Here is a 6761-nt window from a genome sequence, read left to right as displayed (position 1 = left end):
AGTAAAAGACACAAGCTCTGCATCCCTTGTGAAAAGTGCCTTGGCATCAGCTGTCGCGTCTGTGATGGGTGTTTTGCAATCTGGTGCTCTTCCTGCAAGTTGTGGTGCAAGATTTGGAAGCAAAACCCAACATGGGCTCCCTGATAGCTGGTGGTGATTCCCCACTGAAAGGATTTCCCTACGTGTTTTGCTGGAGTGCTTACCAGTCATCCATAGCTCTGCTCTCCCATTGCCAGTTGAAGCAGGGGACGGGGGGACAGCCCCTCTTCTGTGTGACAGCCCGCACAATGACAGCCTCTGTAGTCATTTTGTGTGCATGCAATGTGGGCTTTTTTTGTTTTCACCCAGCAGCCGTAGGGAAAAAGTCACGTATTTTGCATCCTCACCAGCACCAGGCTCACACACAGATTGGAGTGAAATTGGCTGTGGAGCACGCCAGCCCCTGCACCCTCCAGGGTGAACCAACACAAAATGTGAGGCACGGCCGTGGAAAATATGCGCTTTGTTTAAAAATAGGTATTTTGAGCGGAGTAACATGGTGGGGTACTGCCCCAACACCTCCCTGCTGGCACTGCTGCTTCTGCCAGGCTGCTCTGCAGGGCACAGGGCATGCATGCTGTCGGCTGCTGTGCTCCACCAAGTCCCTCATCCCTTCTTCCAGGTGGTGGCTTACATTTCAGGTTTTATTTAAAAAAAAAAAAGAAAATCAATAAAAACCTTCTCTCCTTGACTGTAAGCGCACAGGGAAGGAGTGTGTTTCGAAGCAGTGCTTGCACAGCTGGCTGCCTGCACAGTCAAGCTCTGCCCATTGCAGGGATCTCCCCAGGCGCTGCATTAAACAGTCCAGCGTGGAGGGGGCCGGAGGGGCGCCAGCAGGGATAAAGGGCGCAATGGGCGCTCGTTCTGCAGGTGCCATCTTCTGTGTCTTTAAACAAAGGGTGAGAACCCACCTCCCCAGGCTCAGAGGATGGTCTGCCATTGCCCTGGTAAGGCTCCGGGCTTGGGGGCTTTGCAGCAACGCTGGTGTGTGCTGTTTGCTCTCAGCCCCTGCTCCCGATCCAGCTCCCAACGAGCTGGTGGCTCAGCCCTTAATCTCCAGGATGAAATTTCCTACTGACGCAGCCAGGGAGAGCCCCCCGCTTGTCCCAGCCCTGCAGATCTTCCCTTTGTTCCCAGCTGGTGCAGTGCTGCCAGAGCCACGATGTGTGCAGGGACAGGGAAGTGTGTCTGCTGATGGCGGGAACGCCGCAGGCTGCCCATCGGCCGCCAGTCCTCCTCGGCACAGCGCCAGTGCCCTTGTGCAGCAGGGCCTGTGCCCACAGGCTTGCGGAGGAAGCCAAATGGGGGAACATGCTCCCATCCTATGGCCAACGCCATACCAATTAATGTGCAATTAAAAAGTTGCCCCTTAACAGCACAGGTCTTGTCTTTCCAAACACGAGGCACTTTGTGTTCACTGACTGTGGCTTTTCCAGGGTTTTCACCCCCACCCCCCCCGCCTCACCCCTCTCCCGAAGCCCCCAGCGGGCAGGCAGCAGCAAGGCTGGCACAGGTTTTGCTCCGCTCTGTGTTTTCAGGAAAAGGACCTTGTCTTCTCCACCCCCCTCCCCCCCGGCCCCTCTCTGATTCCCGACAATGACCCGAGCGTCTGCCAGGATGCTCGCGTTAACTCCCGGTCACGTCCGTCGGCCCGCAGAGACGGGGCCGCGCTCCCCTCCCCGGCGAAGAGCCCAGGCTCGGGCAGAAAACCAGTGCGAGAGGGGTGGAGAAACAACTCTTGCTCCTGTACGTGCCTGCCATCACCCGGAGGAACGGGAACATTTGGGCTGGGATCAGCCACGCGTAGTTAGCGGGGGGGGAAAAAATATAAATTAGCCGCGATCTGCGTCGCCTTAAGGAGGTATTTAAAACTGACCCGAGTCTTCGCAGGCTGCCCACTTTCCTTCCCAGAGAGCAGCCGGCAGCGGGGAAAGCCCTCACTGGAGGGTGGCTGCTGCCTGCTGCTGTGAAAGGATTGCTCTCAAGGAGTGGACAGCTCTTTAGGAAGTACTTCGTATGTCATAGACAATACATCGACAGTGCACTGTGCAATTTAATAATCTAATATTCAACTACCAAGCTGCCACATTTTCAACAAATCCTTGGAGGAATGTAGGAATCCTATCAAAACTGCAGCCTTATCACTCCTTGGAAATTTTCTGACGTGCCGCAGAGCAGAGGGCATGTCTTATATTGAAAATAAGATCAGACATTTCCTTTGTCTGACAGCCAACTGTGGTTAATGGGATTCTAATTTAATCAGAGTACAGAATGGGGCAGATGTAACATTGATAAATTATAGCAGGGATCAACATGCAAGAGTAGTGCAGGTAGGAGTTGCCTTGGAGAATGACAACTGCAGGAGAAACTACAAGTATCAGCACTGACACCCAGCAGTGGGTCAGTCCCATGGCATAACACATTGAAGCACACCTGGATTTTAAAACTGTTCTGAATTTTCTTATGCCTTGTACTCTGTCCAGCCCTACCTGAACATTCATATCATTTTTTCCCAGGAGGCTGAGTTGTTTAACCTATTTTTAAATAAGTAGTGCTTATTTTTAAAGCAGACTAAGCTGCAAACACATGGTAGAGAGAAAACACGGTGAGGAGACCAGAAGTCATCCAAAATCTTGTTTTTTGCTCCCCAGCTACAGTTTGCTCACTGAACATGAGTTACTCCTGCTTTCAAAGCTTGCCATGTGGACATCTCCTTTATGTGCCTCTGAAAGCAGCCTGAAGAGTTGCTCTACGCCTTCTACCATGGAATCCCTCTCCTAGAACTAATGCTTCAGGCAGACAACCAGGATAAACTGGAAGAAGATCCTTGCCACATTGGACCTCCTTGCCACAAGAGGTTGTAAATGCAAGTGTTTATAGGGATTCAAAACTTACTGGACAGATTAATGGAAGAAAACTCAGTCAAGGCTCTTCAAAACAGCTACCATCACTAGGTTTAGGAATATTTATGCTGCAGGTGACTGAAGACTGGAAGAGTATTTTGAATAGTATCACCATATGCTTGCCCTATCTTTATGCTGTATTGCTACAGGCCAGAGACAGATTATTATAGTAGACGGGCCTTTTGCCTGACTCGTTGCTTTATTATTTTCTGCAGTGATGGTAAATGTTCCTGTCCAAAGAACTTGGTGCTTTACAGCAAACATCTGGATCCGTTTCCTTCGCAGTGATTATTAGCTGACTCAGCTGCATAAATTAACCTAGCCAAGCAGCAAAGGCATGCTGAGTGCTGTGTGGGTACCTGAGAGGTTCAATGCTGCCGGGATGTTGAGGGATGTCTAGTTGTTAGACTTTAGCAAAGCATATTTAATATATGTAAATAGGCTTTTTACAATGAGTAATGTTGCCAAATTTTGCAGATTGCTAGCAGTGTCCTCCATTAAACTTGGAGGGCAAATTCACAAAACACATTATTAGGGGAGGGAGCAGTAATGCCAGTGAGTACATCTGGTGATGCCCTCAATCTTGTGAAACAGAGAACGGGTATTCTTCCTTCATAGCAGGGTCAATGTTATGTATTGTCAAACTGCTAGAAATAGTCCATGGTATTGTTCTGTTTCAACAGATTTAGGCAGAATACACAAAATTAAGTAAAAATCCAAAGAAAAATATCAAAAGGGCCACAAGAAAATATTCTAGACAACTGAAATTGAAATTATGTTACTTACAGGATAATGCAAGTGATCCAAGTCAGAATTAAAATTTCTCTTAAAAGAATTGTTAAAGTATTAAATATTGCAAAGAAACTTACACTGAGATCTACCATGAAAGGAAGAACACATTAAAAATCCCACATCCCTAATGTAATTTATTCCAATGTGGCAACGAAAATCTTAAACCATCTTAAACACATGCTGTGTGGCTTCATAGGGCAGGCGGCGATGGTGTCTCTCTGCGCGGGGAGGACTGCGCGGCGCCGGCCCCGGCCCTGGCCGTTCACTCCGAAGCGATGCAGAGTGCTGGAGCAGGCAGCTGCCTTTGCCGCTACAAAGAGGATTTAGTAAATAAACCCAAACGTTTCTGGCGTCGTTGTCCCCCCGCCCCCCTTCCCCTTCACGTTGTTTGTGGTGCACGCGTGAGTGCATTTGAAGAAGTTACAAGCTATTTCAGCCTCCTGCAGTGAAGTCAGTGGGCCTCTCCCTTAACCAGTAGAAAAGAGCTTTTCATGCAAACGTTTTTTTTAATGCACATTAGCTTATTGCAAAAGCGTGTTTAGGCTTAAAAAACTTTGCCTCGAGGGACCTGTGCTTACTGACATGTTTTGAAGCTGTGTAACTGGTGCCCTTCATTGGGCTCCCCATGCTCAGTAACAGTGAGGTGGGTATGCTTTTTGTAGTTTTAGTTACCGCTTTTTCTGCTTGTTGTTGCATGGATGATGTGTTGCAGAGGTATTTGCTGTGTTATTTCCTTTTTTGAAGGTCAGTAGGTCTTGGTACCTTTTGTTATGGCTATGCACAAAAAAAAATAATAAAAGCACAGGATTTTTGGGTCTTGTGTTTGGGTTTGTTTTTTTCCAGCCATGCCCATAAACAGCAGGGAAAGCCTCTAGTTAAAGATGGGAATGGCACGAAAGACTGATACTGAAAGGGAACTCGCCAGTAAGGGTGATTCTTCCTAAGAAAGGAAACCTGTTAAGAAAAAGGAAGATGTGCAGTGTTGGAGAGTGTTTGATTCACAGCTGGAAACAGAGCCAGTGGCTTCAGGGAATTGCAGGCTGGGAGTTGCATAGAGCTTGGTTGCTTCTTTGAATACGGAGGTACCGAATGCCCAGCTGTTCCTCTGGCTTAGATGCCTCATTTCAAAAGTGCATTTGCGAAGCCTGTGTGTTGCTTTGTTTATATTACAAACTCCCTGAAGAGTGCAGTGTCAGCTCCTGGGGAAGCTTTGGTGGACAGTTTTGGTCCTAGAATTTAGGGTGGCTAAATTTAGGGCAGGACCAGGATGGGGGAAAGATAAGTGCTTTCTTACCTACCCAAGAATTAATTTTCTGTGCCTTATCTGTTCAGGTAAATTATTGCATGGGCAGTTCTGATAGTGGTATTTAAGAATTAATCCTTTTGTAACTTACACATGGGAAAGTTGATCTAAATTTAGATTTAGAGGGCTTTTTTAAAGCTCCCTGTGCATGCTAGACTTGCACTGCACAGCTCTGGGCTGTAGGAGTCTCTTGTTAATCTGAATACTTTCCCTGCCTGGTTCCTCTTACTTTAGCCTTTGGAATGTGGTGGCGGTGGCAGATGCTAGTCGCACCATATCCAGATGTTTTCCAGTCGGGTACAACCACGATTTTTACAACTCATATTTTCTTTTCTTTCAATGTAGCATATGAAATTGGAAACAAAGCCAAATGCTTTCTGATGTGTGACGTTGGTTTTCCAGGAGGAACTGAATTGTTTGGTGGATTTGGGGGAAAAAAAACAACCAACCGAAAAAAAAACCAACAACCCCAAATCAAGCAGATGTGCCAACAAGAACTGAAGGCTCATGTGTTTGAATGTTTAGTAGACTTAAATTTCATTATAAGTGCTGTTTGGAACATGACAGCTCAATAATTGCCCATGAAATTAGATCAGCATTCAAAACCACCCTGTGAGAAAATCTGGTTGACTTGTTTTCTTTGCCTGTGTATAATCCCGAATGTTACCCAAGCAGATTAAAATAAATGCCTTTTCTAGTAGCTCTTCTGTTTCTAAAAAATAGAAATTACTTTTAAGAAGTGGGTGATGGAGGAGATCAGTTGGTGGTAGAAAGGAAGGTGCATAGGCCTGGAAGAGTCACTTGCTGTGGTAGGTGGCTCCATTGACTTCATCTCAGAATGAGATGGAGCTTGAGTGTATTTTGCAGATGATGGCTCCTCTGATGGTTAGAAACCTGCACTTGCCTTCTAACTGGAATGTACTCAAAGTACATTAAAATACTGATTTGTGGTAATACATAAGGATATTACTTCAAAACCTAAATTTTACTGAAGTGCCTGTTTGATAAACACTTGTTCTGGAGGAAACACTTAATCTTCTCTGTTCTTAAAGCCAACAGAAACCTCGCTGCTAATACAGCGTGAAGAAAGTGTTTGTAATTGCTATTTGATTGTTCAATTAAAATGACTTAAGGCAGCTCGATGTAAAAATGTAATCTGTCTTAGTAGCAAAGCCCGGGCTTACGATTTATACTGCAGTAGAGCCTGTGCTGTGGTAGGCACACAGTGCTCAATATAAACCCGACTTGGCTCAAGTGAGGTTGTGAAGGCAACCTAGGACTGGGGAAAAACGCTGGTGCATGTAAAGTGATTGAGCACCTGCCATGCAGTCATCGTTTTTGCGGTTTAGTGTTTTATTAAAATATTGTGAGGTTCTTCTAAATTAGAATTTGAATACAGGGGCATTTTAAGGAGTTGTTCAGTGTCTGCCTTTAGCAGACCTAGTGTTTAACCTGTAATTCAAATACTGGGTGTGCTGTGTGCAAACTGCAAATGTGCGAATGATGCACCTGCCCAGGGAACTGAAATGAGTTTTGCTGTACGTGGTGATGCCTTGCATTGGTGGTATTGAGTCCAAAACCAAGGGATCTGTGGCCAGGTTACCCTGCATTTGCGAGCTGCCAGCTGGGGAGCATCCTAAATTACTCTGAATAGAATCTTCAAAGTGGAATGCAGAAGAGAGGATCAGCAGATGTGAGAGCCTCTACTGCTGAAGAACTGTATG

The sequence above is a fragment of the Charadrius vociferus genome, unplaced genomic scaffold, assembly GCF_000708025.1.
Source record: "Charadrius vociferus isolate BGI_N301 unplaced genomic scaffold, ASM70802v2 scaffold467, whole genome shotgun sequence".
Taxonomy (NCBI): Eukaryota; Metazoa; Chordata; class Aves; order Charadriiformes; family Charadriidae; genus Charadrius; species Charadrius vociferus.
This window is presented reverse-complemented; position numbering follows the sequence as displayed.